Here is a 17,537-nt window from a genome sequence, read left to right on the forward strand (position 1 = left end):
TGTAGCTGTCGGAAACTTGAGACAAGTTTGGAAAGTGGACAAGTTTAAGAGCATCTCCCATTAAGCTGAAAGGGTCAGTTCGAGGACCGGTATCTCCCAGTGACAACTCTAAGACTTCACTATGAGATATCTCGTAACAGAAGACAGTGGATAAATAGCCTTTGACAACAGTGAAAGCTTCATCATCAGAAGTAGCACAAAAAGTTTAAACAAGAAAAACGTTTATCTGTAAAAAGCTGTCAAAGATCCATGACTGAGCAACTGTGAAAGGAAAAACAGCATACTGATTCAAAAGCCTTTCCTCAGGAAGATTCTCCCTTGCATAAAAGGTGCAGGAAGTACCAACATGATAAGGAACCTGACTTAAAAGTACACAACAGTCAAGCTGTTGGACATTTTTGGGAAAGAAGAATCTGCCCTGTTATTTATATTGGATAAAGGACTTTGGATTTCTCATATTTGGGTTAGGATTATGTGATGTAGCTAATTTAAAACATTTGCAAACCATTGAGAATGTTGATAGGTTCAGCCTCCAACTCTTCAACAAAATATTCTATATCTATTCCATCACTCCCATCAATGAAGAAGCAGAAATACCTCTTGAATTAAACAAAAAAAATTGTTAGGGCCTTACCAGTAGGAGAGTCCTTACTTCATTACTTTTGTTTTCATTGCTGGTTTTGCAATCGATGGGAATGAGTATTTCAACAACTTGCAGAGCATCCTATCCAATATAATCACAAATATTTGCACCATACACTTATTGTTTATTTAAATAGGTAACAACTGATTTTAGGTTTTATTCTTTAAATCCATGTTATAATTTAGTAGAGCTATTTTCTTCATGTCCTATTTTACTGTCACTGACCTCAATTGTTTCTTTTGCATTTCTCTTCCAATATATATTTTTTTGCCTTATAAATTTGCAACATAATTATGTTGGTCAGGCTACACCAACTGCACATTTATTTAGTTCTTTAAAAAGTAAGCTTGTTTGGGATGACTATAGCAAAATGTTGATGAAATTTTTTTTTTAATAGTGAAGATATATCACAATATCTGAAGATAATTTAGGATATTGGCAGAGATATTGAATTTAGTCTTCTCTGGCAAAGGATGTTTTCTATTCTCCCTATAAAATCCCATAGGAATTTAGAACTATCTGTGGCACAATGCAACTTCTGAAGCACATGGCAGAAAACTGGAATTTAATTTCATTTTTTATTTTTTATTAAATATCTTTCAAAAAAAGACACATCAATCACTGATGTAACATTTTGACAAAGCTGACACTCCTACAGAAACTAAACTGACTCTTAAAAGTTAGCAAAGTGGGATAATTCTATCAGCACATGCATTCCATAAATCTTTCCTTGTTAACCAGTTCCCTAGCCAGCCAGGGTAGTTTTACATTTTACAGAAATTAAAGAGGGAAGGGACTAGATCTCATGTCCCATCAAAGTATAGATAACTTTAATTATCACTAAAGCTAATTCTGTTATAACTTGCCTGCTATGTTTTTAACACAATGACTTAGGTGCATAAGCACCGTTAAAGAGGAATATTTCAGGAACAAAACATCTATTACAGAGATCCTAATACTGAAATCCAGCCACCTTTGGGGCAAAAATGGGTATTTACCACCCCAGTAACAGTGCACAATAACTTTAGCAGAAAGTGAAGCAACTGTCACACCCTGCTGAAACTGAAAGCTGGGGAATTAGGTAGGCAGGAAATGAATATTCAAGATGGATTTTGTAATAAGACTACCAGGATCTTTTGAAAAAGAGTTAGAAGCATATTGTTTTCAAAAGTCTGGCACTTCACAGAAAAAAACCCACAAAAACCCAACACTTAGTACCATGCCAAAATATTAACTTAAAAGAGAGACTGCACCTTCTAAATCAAATCCTTCCTTCTGCAGTGTGTTAGTGACCAGGAATTCCCAGACGGCACAAAAGCTGCTTCCCTTATGAGCATGGAGAGATAACATCGCAAGTAAGCATAACTAGTCCTCCGTTGATTAAAAATAAGCTAAATACAAATCACTATTCTTCTCATCCACTCATCAGACTTAGGATTTCACACATTAAGCCCTTCAAGGAGTCAGGAGAGAGAGAAATGTGGCCTCCTTTGAGGAGTATTTGTATGTAGATTTAGGCAGGTCCATATGGGCATGTTATGGGGGAGGGAGGGGTCAAAGCACTGTGTTAAAAATATAACAAAAAGCACATGGGTTTAGTCAGCCCTGAGAATACACGTGATTAGAATGGTAAACCCTGCATCAACAGAAGTGCAAGATGCTCTTTTCCGCAAGGGGTTTCTCTGATGACCACAGATATTTCTCACCTGTATTGGGTTTACGTGGCAATGTTTTGGTATCAGAGGGGTGCAGGGGTGGCCTCTGTGAGTAGAAACCAGGGGCTGCCCCTGTGTCAGACAGTTCCAGTCGGCTCCAAGATGGACCCAACACTGGCCAAACCTGAGCCCATCAGAAAAGGTAGTGGCACGTCTGTGATAATGCATTTAAGAAAGTGTAAAAAAATGCTGTGCCGCAGCTGTGAGAGGAGTGAGAAGAAAAAAAAAGCGAGAGCTCTGCAGACAAGAAGATCAGTGCAGAAGGAGGGACAGGAGGTGCTCTAGGCACCAGCACAGAGATTCCCCTGCAGCCTATGGAGAAGACTATGGTGACACAGGTTGTCCCCCTGCAGCCCGTGGAAGACCGTGTTGGAGCAGATATCCACCCTGCAGCCCCACTGTGCTGGAGGAGGTGGTCGTCCCCTGAAGGGAGCTGCAGGGAGTGGAGAGGAGTCCACGCAGGCACAGATTTTCTGGCAGGACCTGTGGCCCATGGGGGACCCACACTGCAGCAGTCTGCTCCTGAAGGACTGCACCCATGGAAAGGACTGTGCTGGTTTTGGCTGGGATAGAGTTAATTTTCTTCATGAGAAAGTAGCTAGCATGAGGCTATGTTTTGTGCTGAAAATAATGTTGATAATAGAGATGTTTTTGTTCCTGCTGAGCAGTGCTTACACAGAGCCAAGGCCTTTTCTGCTTCTCACACCACCCCCACCAGCGAGTGGGCTGGAGGTGCACAAGAAGTTGGGGGGGACACAGCTGGGACAGCTGACCCCAAATCACCAAAGGGATATTCCATACCATATGACATCATGCTCAGCATGTAAACTTGGGGAAAGGAGGAAGAGGGGGGGGATGGTTGGAGATGGCGTTTGTCTTCCCGAGTAACCATTATGCATGATGGAGACCTGCTTTCCTGGGGATGGCTGAACACCTGCCTGCCCATGGGAAGTGGGGAACGAATTCCTTGTTTTGTTTTATGTGTGTGGCTTTTGCTTTACCTATTAAATTGTCTTTATCTCAACCCACGAGTTTTCTCACTTTCACTCTTCTGATTCTCTCCCCCATCCCGCTGTGGGGGGAGTGAGCAATCAGCTGTGTGGTGCTTAGCTGCTGGCTGGGGCTAAACCACGACAAGGACCCATGCTGGAGCAGTTCTTGAAGAATTGCAGCCTGTGGGAAGTAATCACATTGCAGAAGTTTGTGAAGGACCATCCCATGGGAAGGATCCCATGCTGGAGCAGGGGGATGGCGTGAGGAGGAAGAAGCGGCAGAGGTGAAGTGGTATGAACAACCCTCTTTCCCATCCTGCTGTGCCATTCGGATTGGGAGGAGGCAGAAGAGTCAGGAATGAAGGAGTGAAGTTGAACCTGGGAAGATACGGGGAGTGGGGGGAAGGTGATTTTAGTTCTGTATTTGTTTCTTACTATCCTACTTTATTTTAAATTGATAGTAAATTAATTTAATTTTCCCCAAGTCAAGTCCATTTTGCCTGTGATGCTAATTGGTGAGTGATGTCCCTGCCCTTATCTCGACCCATGAGTCGCTTCATCTTATTTCCTCCCCCTGCCCTGTTAAGGAGGGTGAGCTGAGAGTGGCTGGGTGGGTGTCTGGCAGCGAGCCAAGGTTAATGCACCACATCATCATAACCCAGGTCTCATGTATGTTAATAGCAGGGTGGTAGTTCTGACAATGAAGCATAGGTCTGAGCCAGTCTGGAATTAAGGCCTCTGTTATTCTCCAATTTATTGCAATTACTACTGCCTGCATCTTGCCATTCTCCCACATTCTTGAAGGCAAGGACTCACAATGGAAAAGGAAACAAGACATAACATTTGTGTAAAGGATCCATCACATCCTCAGTAATATACACCTATGCAATTCTACCTGTGAATACCGCATTACTTAGTGTGCATGGCTGCAAGCTATGGTATACTACTGTCCCGTCCCACTCAGGGCACGAGGGTGAGGTTAACTTTTTAATTCTCTGCGCGGTAATCAGAAGTAACAACAATTACTTCAGAGGTTCAAATCAATCATAAATTTACTTAAAATTTAGTGGAACTACAAAAGATAGAGGCTTGGCAAAGGTCATAACAATGCTCAAAATTTAGCAGAACTATGAAAGGTAAGCGTTTAGCAAAACATGTGACAATATTACCCTAATGTGCCGAAAATTAAGTTAGAGACAAAGAGAGTGATATAGAGGAAAAGAAAAAAAGAAAAGAGAGAGAGAGAGAGAAGATATCACCACCCTTGGATCCAGTGATGTTCTCTGCTCGTAGTTGTAGTCTTCAGGTGGTGGGCGCGTGCCGAAAACTTGTGTTTCCACTTTTTATGACCCGATGTGCCCGCCCCACAGGCAGGGGTCTGTCATCACTGAGCAGGTACAGTATGTGCTCAGGAATGTTCAGAAGTGTTCTAGAAATGAGTTGGTGGGTTGTGGTGGTCCTGGGGACTCACTGCCCCCCCCACTTCAGGGCTGACCAAGTGAGTGGTGATCTGTCACAGGCACATGGTGCACAGGGCACAGATGGTCTTTGTTTACATGTTTCAGGAATAGAGGAGTGGTCTCACAAGACATTATCCTGCCTCCGCAGGCTCCATTTTTGTTCAACACTCCCTGGTCATCATCAGCCCATCCCTGTCCATGTCAAGACGGGTGTTTGCGACATTCACTTGTTATCAGAGCCTCACAACTACAAAAGGAGAACATTAGACAGGATGCTCTATAGGAGTAGAACTGAGAATAATATACATACTATGAAGCACCTATTAAGCAAATATGTTTTTAAGCAGATTGTCATTGGTTTAGAATATTATTATAAACTGGAGGAATTTTCACCCAATGCCCAAATACTTATGTTCCTGTAATTTGGTTTTATGAACACAAACAATAACAAGCAAATACGAACTCCTATTTAACTTTGTCCTGGCAGAAAAACCTTCAGAGTAGTCTCAGTGCTGCGCTGAAGCCACACAGGAGTACTAGAGATATCTATTATAGCCTGAGAAATTAGTCCCAGTAACTCATTCACCCTGCAGCAGTGCCAAGGAATTCAGCATACCTTTGTGCTTTGTTTGACTCAGGATTGCACTTTTGAACTGAACCTCACAAACATCCCTACTTAGAGTGCTCTGATGCACACTGTGGCATCTCAGAGCATGTAAACTGATGCCATTTCAGCTGAACATAGCCTAGAAATGCACTCCAGCTGCAACACAAACCCAGGATAGAGCTAATCTGAGGGTAAAAAACCCAACCTGAAATGCGTATAGCATGGACATCAAGATATGAGCAGCAGTTGTTTCACACTGCATATCCATTCCCACTGGCCTGCAAATGCAGACTAGCTGCTATACCCAGTGTTCCCACAGGACTCTCTCGAACATTCTGTAGCACACCAACTAGCTATGTACCCGGGAGTCCACAGGAGCCATCACCATGATTCATACAGACCTTTCCAAGTCTGTGCCAGGCATCTTCCTGATGGCCTACAATGCCATAATTTTGCATGCCGCCTGGTAGCGCCACACAGCCCACCCAGGGAAACCCACAGCTGACACTGCACAGCCATGGTGGAGTCCCACTGTGCTCATGGAGCTGGATGCATTCATGCATACAGCAAACCCTGCAGATGGTGAATGCCCAGCACCTTGCTGCTATTAAAGGTGAGAGCCTAAAAGAGTTAAATGAGTTAGCCAATTCACAGAGGAAAAGCTGCTCTGCGGTGGAATGACTGGCAAGCAGCTGGAGCAGAGGGCATTCCTGAGCAGCCAGCATGAAGGAGGAATAAGCAACAGAAATTTGAGCTTTCCCAGACAGAAAGAATCATATTTACAGCCTGGGAACAGAGCAAAAGGTTCACTCTAAAACATATATTTAATTCCATAATTATTCAAAGTATCCTGTATTGAACCACAGGCCATGGGATGACCAGCATATCACAGAGAAGATAGTGTTTTGTAGCATATTAAATACTGTACAAACGGTGCCAGTATTCAGTCGTAACTTGATGAAGCCACTAACTGGCTTTTCAGCAATAATGGCTCCAAGCAATTTAGCTAGATTTGCTAACAAAAACACAGTCAAGATAAAACCCTATGAAATAATTTAGTCTCATCCTTTATCAAATTTATTCTTGCTGATTGCAACAAATCCCAATTACCCCAGCTAAGCCATTTTAATTGAAAGCACAATCCTAGCCTGCTGGGTTAGTAAAAGAAAAAATAAATCATATGTCCATGTGTAAGACAAATAATGTTTTTTAAGACAGCTAAGCAGTTTTGCTGTCGATATTCAGTAGTTTTCTGTAGTGCATTAATAGTCATTTATTTGCCTTAAAAGGACACTCGAAAAATAGAAGATGGGTCAGAAAGCCATGAACACACCAATGTAAAAAGAGAGGAACTGGCAACTCAATCTTTCTGTTGACAGAGGATGCTAAAATGACAAAACATAAAAACCCATTAAGTATGGTGGAATGGGAAAGCTAACAGTGCCAAATAAAAGTTATGAGTTCAAATATATGTAACCAATACAGGAAATAAAAGCAAACTAATAAGATATCAATAGCCAATATGGTCCGAGAAAATTAAACTGGTGCACTTAAGGGAAATAAAGTATTTTAAAATACAGTGAGAAGAAAAGGAATCTCAAGTCAGACACAGCTTATTGCTAAATTCAGTTAATAAAATCCTAAACAGGGATATAGACTAAGGAAAAGTAGAGCAGATATTTGTGAACTTTTTTTTTTTAAAAGGGATGCGTGCGTCCTGCCTGTCACACATGCAATACAAAGATTACTGTCTGTAACAGAAGGAAGAACTCATTTAGACTATGCATTTTCAAATCAGTGTATCCAAAAGATTTGCATCTATGATCTGTAAAGCACCACTTAGATGAACAGAGAAGCCTTCTAAACTCCTATGTTTAATAAATCCTATAAACTGAGGAATTTCACAAGTCTTGAAGGACTCCCTGGGTAGTTTCAGACTTAAAAATGGCAAGATGGATACCCAGGGCGATACGGTCTGGATAACATGATATTACTCCCACAGAACAGTTACTGTGAGTCTCATAATAAAAAAGAATTAGAAGCTAAAATGCAATTAATGACAGTCAATATGGTTTCATAGTCTTTCTATGCCCTTCTAAGTCTTCTCAAACCAACCTGTTAGAGCTGACAAGATTACTCATCTGGAAGATCAAGGTAGCTATCTTGACATATTATAGTTGAATTTCTTCAAGCTGTTAGATTTAATTCCCTATAATACTGTTTTTTTTGATTGGTTTTTTTTTCCCAACAAAGATACAAAGTAGCACTAAAAACATACATAAAAAAGATTAAAAATTGACTTAGTATCAAGTCTTTAATTGAGATGCTAATGGAAAAATTTCAGTTAATGTGAACATCACTGGTGGTTTTCCCAGAGATCAGTGCTCTATTAAGTGCTGTTCAATATTGTTACAAGTGATATAAAATCTTTGCTGATAAAGTTTGTAGTTAACACAAAGTTCAGTAGGGTAATAAAAGAAGACAGGTCACTGATACAGGACTATCTGAATTGCCTGCTGAATAGTGGCAACCCAACCAAATCTGTTTTAATGCAGCCAAGCACCAGGTAATGGTGGTAGGATTAGAGCCCACACACAGAGTAACTGGCTCAGCCTGATCAGAGGGTATGTCTGGAGCACCCTTCATAATGTAGAAAATAACTATTAAAAGCTGGGTAATGACAGCAATTATGTATACAGCACATATAAATGTTGCTAGAAAACCACATCCATTCAAAAAATGAGTTAAAGGACAGAGGAACACATAAATGAGTTCAAATTACCCAGAAAAGCAAATTTCATAGTGAGGGACAAAAAAGCTCAAGAGATATAAAAAGGATACATGATTACCCTATGATAATTTCACAAAGTAAATATAATGGTTAGGAAATTTTCTTCTGATACAAATAATAACAAAATCCAATAGCTTAAAGTTTAAGCTTCCAAAATTCAGCCTTGAAGTTAAGTTTTGATTTGCTAATGTAGAAGGTGAACAGTGGCATAGATAAATGGGAAATTCAGTGGAGGAAACTATCAGTTTAGATTTTTGAGGCAGTCAGTTCATTTGAATTCATCTTCACAGATGTGTATAAATGAAGCAAACTGGTGTTTGAGTTGGGGAATCCTCAATACAGACTGTGAATGTAAGGGAAGACACCAAATGCCAGGAGATAGAGGATGGACAGCAGACAAGCCTCTGCATTACAGTTTTATAAACTCCTGCTCATTTTGTGAAATCTTACACCTACTGATATTTGTAGTCACATTATTAGGACTCACTATTACAGACAAGTAGCAAAGAGATTTCGTGAGTTTTATGTTCTCTAGAAAGGATAATCACAGCTGAGAGAAATAAGCACATAACATCTGATCCTTCAAAAAAAATCTTTGAGCAATTAACTTGCCATACACATGAATCGCTGCAGAAATGCTGCCACCCAGCTGTAAAAAAGCATAGGAAGAGCCTCAGCTCCCAACACAACTCAGCTAAGTGTAAAGTGCCATTCCCTGCTTGCTGGAGCACTTTCCCTGCCCCATTTTGGTTTCCGCGTTTCAGCTACTCTCTGCTGCATTCTCCATCTTATCTCCTTGCTTTTCAGTGGATACTGAAAGAAATACTGTGAAGCCTAATTTGGAGGCAAAGATCACACACAGCTGTGAACACATAGACAACTCTTGTAATATGGCAAGATCTGTATCCCAGCTGAAGGAGTGACCAAAACCAGGCTTTCCTGCTGCGTCGTATCATCAGACTGTAGAAGGAAGATCTCCACATCCAGCATTAACTCTGGGCCTACTGAGGCCAGTTCTCCAAGGTATCTCCAAGGAAGGATAGTGTTATCTTATAAGCATCTTAACTCATCCCTAAATCCTCTCCCAGTGAAGGTGTTTGTGGTTGTTGTAACATCTGTGTGATCATTCAGATGACTCAGATGAACTGTAGTGGAGCAGTGCCCAGGTCCAGGACCTGCACAAAAACAAAGGAGCATGAAGATGATGTGACATACATTTCTTCACCAAATGCATTTCCTAATTTTCTTCCAGAGTGACAAAATACAGTAGATGATGCATCACTCAGCTACACACCAAATTCTGCCTAAGGAATCTAGGTTTAAGATTTGCCACTACATTAAAATACTTAAATGCTCTCTTTTGGAAGTTTTTTAAAACAAATTCCAAAGATTTTTGGAAGTTATTAATTAGATAAGTGACATGGTTTAGGCCCAGCCGGCAGCTGAGCACCACGCGCCACTTGCTCACCCCTCCCCCAGCAGGATGGGGAAGGGAACAGAACGGAAAAACAACGGCAAAGCCTCGAGGGCTGGGATAAGGGCAGTTTACTGGGACAGCAAGGGAGAGGGAAAACAATCAACAACAGTACTGATAACAGATATTCACAATGGGTGATAACAGAGAACAGTTTACCGATCCAACTACCCACCGACCAGCTCAGCCCCTCCCAGAACCACCGCCACCCCCTCCCCTGCCCGACCAGCCCCCTTTTATGGTGAGCATGATGTCACATGGTATGGAATAGCCCCTGGCCAGCTTGGGTCACCTGTCCTGGCTCCTTGTGAAATTAACTCTGTCCTTGCCAGAACCAGGACAATAAGCTTAACATTACGTTTTTCAATGTTAAGAGTTTTCTCTCGTATCACTATTAACTGAACTAAGTTAGATGGCAGCTTTCTTCTCTCTTTGAGGCATTTAGCGGACTTTTTCACTAATTAAGGTTCACTGACTTTTCAATTATTTGAGCCTTTGCTAAGAATAGCAGTAAAGATTCATAAAAAGTTAAAATCAAAAGGTGAGCATATGTATGTACTTACAATACACAAACTATGTAATCTTACAGACCCTGTGAAAACTTCTGAACACACTTAAAATGTACATCTGATGTACTTCCTGATTGTTTATTATATGCAGTAAAACGCCCTTTTCATCCAGCCACTATACTAAAAAATAATTTTTAAAAGGCAATGTAATTTGGATGGTGGCAATGTACCTTGAGAGAGATGAAAAGGCCTTTTTTAATGGGAAAAAATAAAGGAAGTTCAGACCCAAGCTTCAAATCCGTAATGATATTTAGCATGCAGCAAAAACTATTTCATTAGCATTATTTAAAAACCTCTATTGAGGAGGCAATTTCCAGACAAAATTAATAACTCAGAGATGACTGAGACTGCCTGAGTACTGATTGGAGAGTCAGATGTTTTACTTCCATGTCATTCCTAAATAATTTAGTGCAGTGGGCCCACCTACAGGTACAACGATGATCTGAGAGAAATTATAGGGACACTAGTCCAACCACAGCAACGTACTAAATTTTAGGATAAATGAAGAAATGGAAGAAATTAAGATAATGGAAGAGGGATTAAAGGCAACCTTTGTACTGATCCCCTACAAGACCTCTTCTGGAACAGCGTACACCAATCTATTCAGTCTAGCAAAAGCTTGCCATGTAAACCCAATACACTTCCCTCTAAATTTATCAGGAGATAAGCACAAGGAAAGGAAAAGTAGTGGCTAAGCAGCGTTCTGCTAACGAACAGCACAGAAGACAACTATGCAAACACAAACTAACCAGATTTGGCCTAAAAGTTGCAGAGTTCCCCAGACACCTGCAGTGGAGGTGCCAGAGGACCAAAGAGCTTAACAATAGCAAACACACATTCCAGAAAGTGGCTTGGCAGCACAGGTGCTAGCTATTGCAGAAGCTTTAACCAAGTAATCCAAGAGATCTCATCTCTTCTAGTGCTCCTGCAACACCTGAGCCCAATTTAATAAGAAATAACCTATTAGTGCACAAGTGCTTGCTCCTCTTTGGGCTCCTCAATAGACTGCAGGCACCTGGTGGAAAGCGCTGCAGATTCATCACACCCAGCCTGCTCCGAGAGTCTGCGCTCCCACACAGGCAATTACAATTACAACCAGAGGACCAGGAACATGTGGTAGTTCCTCCTCACCATCCACAAAGCCCTTGAAAAATTCTTCACTAGCACAGAAAAATGTGTGATTACTAATAAAAAAAGTAGAGGGGGTTGTATAAACCAGCAGTTTAATATCTTATTACTTTATTCTAAAAGAAAGCAAGAATAATAAATGCAATTCCAGAATTCATAGTAATTCAAAGGGGTCACGTTTCAACTACGGTTCCCTCCATGCCATACCTATCTTGGGAAATTCTTATTTTGCATGCTTACTGCAATTGTATATAATGAAGCTATGCTCCCTTCTGCTAGAAGTGTTCTAATTGCAATGCTCCTTAACTGGTAACCAATTAAATAAGTTTAATAGCTTCCTATCAAGTGGAAATGATTAGCAATAGGGTAATAGGCTAATGTCACTCAGGAACGTCAAGGGCCACAAATCGAAGTGGAGAGGATTACTGACTGTAACACAGGATTATTAGAGCATGTACTCAATCGCTACCTCTTGCGGGAGAGTTTAGGCACATGGCTATATCCGGGCAGTCAGGATCACAGAAGCACAGAATGGCTGAGGCACCTCCAGACCCTCTGCACAGAGCAGGGTCAAACAGAGCAGACGGCTCATGACTTTGTCCAGGCAGGTTTTGAATATCTCCAAGGATAGAGACTCCGCAGCCTCTTTGGGCAACCAGCTGCAGTGTTCAATTGCCCTCCCAGGTTTTTGCTTATGTTTATGCTTAAACATGATTTCCTGTATTTCAATTTGTGTTTATTGCCTATTGTCCTTCCACTGGGCGCCACTGAGAAGAGTCTGCCTCTATCATCTTTACTTCCTCTCCCATCAGGCATTCATTATGCACATGCAAAAGATCCCTCTGAGCCTTCTCTTTTCCAGACTGAATAATCCCAGCTCTCTCAGTATCTCCCTGTGAGATGCTTCAATCCTTTCATCATCTTCATAGCCCTTCACTAGACTTGCTCCAGAATGTCCATGTCTCTCTTGTACTGGGATGGCCAGTCCTGGACACAATGCTCCAGATGCAGTCTCACCAGGGCTGAGTAAAGGGGAAGGGTCACCTCCATTGGTCTGCTGGCAACCTCTTCCCAATGTAGCCCAGGAAGCTGTTTGGCTTTCTTTCCCACAAAGGCACATTGCTTGTTCACGGTCAACTTGGTGTCCACCAGGAACCCTGGGTCTTTTACCTGCAAAGCTGCTTTCCAGCCAGTACTGGTACATGGCATTATTCCTGCCCAGATACAGGACTTTCCCTTTGCTGAACTTCATGAGATTCCTGTTAGCTTGTCCTGGTCCCTCTGAATGGCAGTGCAACCATCTGGTGTACCATCTACTTCTCTCAATTTTGTGTCATTTACAAACTTGCTGAGGGTACACTCTGTCATATTATCCAGGTCATTAATGAAGATACTAAACTCTAATGACCCCATTATTGACCCCTGGGGTACACCACTAGTAACTGGCCTCCAGCTGGACTTTCTGCTGCTCATCACAACTCTTTCAGACCAGCAGTTCAGCCTGTGATGCAAACCACTTTGTTTATTTTTTGAAAGACACTAAGTTTTCAGCATGGCAAATGAGTTTCACCTTCTTGTACACTAGCCTCACAAATGCTGACTCAAGGCAGCACTACTAACTACGGTTCTGTTGACATTTCAATTGCTTCCCAGCAGTTAAAAAGGAACCCATAAGCATCAGACACAGCTTTAAGCTGTTCTTGCATAAGAATCTGCATTATCTATTTCACCAAAACACCAGGTATTTATGACTGGTAACAGCTTTTGTCCCATGAACATAATTATCCAGACACAGCAGTTCAGCGCAGAATCAGTGGGATGTTAATGACAGGTAATTACACTCATGTACAGCATATAAGAGATGGATTTAGCCCCCCAGAATCTTTGTAATTCCTCTGCACTCAACAGTGCTCCAACAGTGAGAAATCCCACAGCAGCTTCATACAAATAGACAGGAAGGAGCACATCCAGAGATGATGCAGTCTCCGTGGCTGTGTCTGTGGAATTTCATCATTTCATCTTGTATAGTACTTTCCCTGACTGAAAACCACAAGATCTCTCTTCTGGGGAAGACTTTTTCTCCTACTAGGCTAAACTGATTAGGACTTATCTGCCTAGTTAGGAGCTCGGAATTATGCAGTCCCTTTTGGGAGCCTTAAATTGTATTACTATAGCATCAGGTTTTCTTATGACAAGCATTGCTTTGATAGCAAAGTGGAATGAAGCAGGGTTAAAAACATACAGACAGAAAATAAGCATTTTAGTTTAAAAAAAAATGCAACGGCAAAACCCAGGAAAGTTTACCTACTTTTCTAATATTCTTACAATTCAGGAGATAAACCACAGCTCCATTACATTTCACAATCATTGCTTTGGGCAGTCAGCAACTTAATTAAGAAACTGTCAGGAGCACAACTGAATGATCCACACACAGAAACACGAAGAACAGAACACACAATCGGGGCACACCCTGGCCAAGATGTCACACAGTTTATTATCCATAGGTAAAATTCTCAGGGGCACACTAGGAGTTTTGCATGATTTTCAGTGAGCTCTCACAAGCCACACCACAGACTACATGTTTTAAGCAAGGTTTCCATAAAAGATTATATGTTCAAACTATAAAATCCCATAACAAATATCTTTAATAATCTAAGTACTAAATACATGGATTCTAATAATCAGATGCTGCTCAACCAATTTGCCCACACAAAAGCCAAGTTACTTAACACAGTAGCCCAATATGCACCTATAACCTCAAATTTCCATGTATGTGAAGCAGAAAAATGTAGCCATAGAAAAGAAGGTATTAGTTTTGCAAAAAGCACAAATACAATTGCAAGAACATTTCAAAGAATAACCAAAAAGTTTGTTTATTTTTCTAACCAAAGCTGTGTTGCAATCTGATTCATTTTCTGAACTCGCTTTCATCATAACTGAGCCTATTTAGCCAAAGGAAATAAAGGTCAAATGACATATGGTCCCACATGGCACAATCCAGATGAGCTAGAAGGCAAGTTCTTTTGTAAATTCTGTAAACAATTCTGTTTACAAATGACATATTTTTCACTTCATTTGTTGATCCCATTTCTTTTGACATAGGCAATGGTTTTACCTACTACCAGCTATGTTGAAATAGCGTTTCAGCTGTTTTCCCATGAAGCTAGAGGACTAAATAGATATCTGCAATATACACAAGTATACAGTATCTTAATCTATTTAAGCATAGCAAACCGCCCCCCCCCCCCCAGTACACTGATCAAAAAGCACCACATTATGCTGCTACTGAAGCTGTTTTACTAAACCAAAAGATATCCTGTAAGAGTTGGAAAAAGAACCATCCACTGCCCAAGGGGTGTATCAATACTAGGAGCTATGACAGAGCATCGTATCACAGCAGGATCTTTTACAGCACACACCTTGCAGCACAAAGCATTAGGATCCTTTCACCTCAATGAATCCAGTTCTTTGTACAATGGTTTAAACCTGCTAAAACAGCCTACCTCGTACAAGCCCCGCGAAAATGTTCTTTCCACTTACATTTGAGCAGCTAGCTCCCCTATTATACTTAGTTTGTCACAACTTTCAGGCTAATAATCACAATTCTTTCATTGACAGGTTTTTCAGATTTTCATTTACATGAGTGGCAACAAACTAAAAGAATCCATCAATTTCTACCTACTGTTCTGTTCACAAATTCTGCAATTGTGGTGCATAATTTTTATTCCTTGTTATTTCACTAATTGTTTCTACCAGATATGTATGAAGTTATTTGGCACAACAGCTGGAGAATTATAATGTTAGACTACCACAGCTGATTACTAATTATCAGCGAGAAAGCCAGAGTTGTTAGAATGCATGAAAATACACTGTAGCTTTCAAACTGTGATTTCTTCAGCACAAAATTCAATATGAACACACTTCTATTAGAAAAATGTTAGCCACATTTGAAAACAAAAGTTGTATGAAGAAAAAAAGAAAGCTCACATCTTTGGCATCGTACACAAATCCTGTCAAAGCATTTTCAAGTGTTCTTAACACAAGCAGCATACCTGCCAAAAGAGGAGTGCGTATGCACAAATCGTTTCAGGAGAGAAACAACATTACTATTACATGAAGTATCTTTACTGATACTGCCATAGCATGAGAAGCAAAAGCCACAAACAGTAAATATATCTCTCTCTATTCAATGCAATAGAAAAGACCTCACTACTGGCAGCTTGCCAGGTCCTGGGAGCTTGGGACCCACTGGAAGTACCTGAAAAAACTTGCTGTGAGGAAAAAAAGCAACAGTCCTTCAGGGAAAAAGTACACTGCTGTATGGGATAAGCACAGATATTATGCATTAAGAAATTATTTTGTGTGGATGAATCTGAAATTTTAAGTAAGGAAAATTTTATTTATCAATATATTATTCTAATTCCCTCTGTGTTTGAACTGGTTTCATGATGGTAGTCTGACTGTGAAATGGGGGAGGTGTATGAATATATGCATATATATTCAATTTACTATTTTTTTAAACAGCAGCAGCTTCTAGTCTGACAAGACTGATCATTGTAATCAGAGAATCTGCATGTTTGCAGACAGCAAAAACATTTCACTAGTAAAGTAAGATCTGCAGTCTTTAAATATTTAAATGCAATTTTCATGCAATTAATGGCTAAGATGCAATTCAGCTATAAAACCCAGAAATTTCATGTCACACATGCCCTTGAAGGACAGTTACAACTTCATGTCATCACTAATTGTGTTGTATTAAGTCATTGAATCAAAAATAAGCCTGTAAGATTTAAACATGACAAAGTCCTTCAATAACAAATAAATAATTCAGCTCATAAAATCAGCAGGGCCAATAGTATCTGAAATGCGTTCTCCTCTAAGACCATGCAGCACATTCAGTGTAGCCATGTTCTTGGTACCCACTCTGTGCAGAAGTCACTGTTGGACCATAGGAATGCTTTTTAGCTTTTTATGTTGATTATATCTCTTCCTACTCTAAAATCTCCACTTTTTAATTAGGAACCCAAGTTAACCGAAGTCTTCGTATTTATCTTCTTGTCACAAAGTAACTGCAAAGTGCATTAAGCACTGTGGGTTGGGTTTTGTGTGGCAAGGTTTTGGTAGCGGGGGAGGGGCTACAGGGGTGGCTTCTGTGAGAAGCTGCTAGAAGCTCCCCCTGTGTCTGATAGAGCCAATGCCAGCCGGCTCCAAGATGGACCCGCCGCTGGCTAAGGCCAAGCCAATCAGCACCTCTGTGATAACATATTTAAGAAGGAAAACAAAACAGTTGAAAAAGCTTTTGCAACTGGAGAGAGTGAGGAGATGTAAGAAACTCTGCAGACACCAAGGTCAGTGAGGAAGGAGGGGGAGGAGGTGCTCCAGGCGCCGGAGCAGAGATCCCCCTGCAGCCCATGGTGAAGACCATGGTGAAGCAGGCTGTCCCCTGCAGCCCATGGAGGAAGGATGAGGGGGTGTAGAGATTCCACCTGCAGCCCGTGGAGGACCCCACGCTGGAGCAGGTGGAGGTGATAGAGAGAACTAACACTTAAAGGAAATGGCAGGATCATTAACTAGCTTAAGCCACATATCTAGTAATCTTAACCCTTACGTAAGATGTTTTAACAAGAACTAGCGTAAGGAAGGGTCAAGATGACCCTTTGCTCTGCTTGCATTTTTGTAACCAATCACAAGATAAGGAGGTAGTAAATCAGAAGGGATTGAATACGGAGGATTCTCTGCTAATTAGGAACCAGTCTGAGTAAGTTTTGTGGTGAAGGTGAAAAGTGCACAGTGAGGAAGACATACGGCCTTCATCCCTGAGACCCCGGCCCACGACCACCAAGAGGCAGTGCGCGTGTGCAGCTGAGAGGAGTTAAAGGCGGAGACAATGGAAATGAACTCATTGTAATAAGACCACCTTTCCGCGGAAAGATCATGAATATGTATAGGTGCTTTTTGAATATGTAACATTCTATCATATAAAACTCAAAGGGAAGTGCTGCAAGGCGCGCACGATTTTGGTGGGACGACCCCCCGTGCTGCCCAGCGCTGAATAAACATACCTACTTTACAACTTCACAGGTTGTGGAGTCTGTTTTCCGCGCGTCATTTTGGCGAGCCAGCCAGGAGACACTCTGCTCGGCTGCGGGATCAACTGC

This window comes from Grus americana, chromosome 12 (assembly GCF_028858705.1).
Source record: "Grus americana isolate bGruAme1 chromosome 12, bGruAme1.mat, whole genome shotgun sequence".
Lineage (NCBI taxonomy): Eukaryota > Metazoa > Chordata > Aves > Gruiformes > Gruidae > Grus > Grus americana.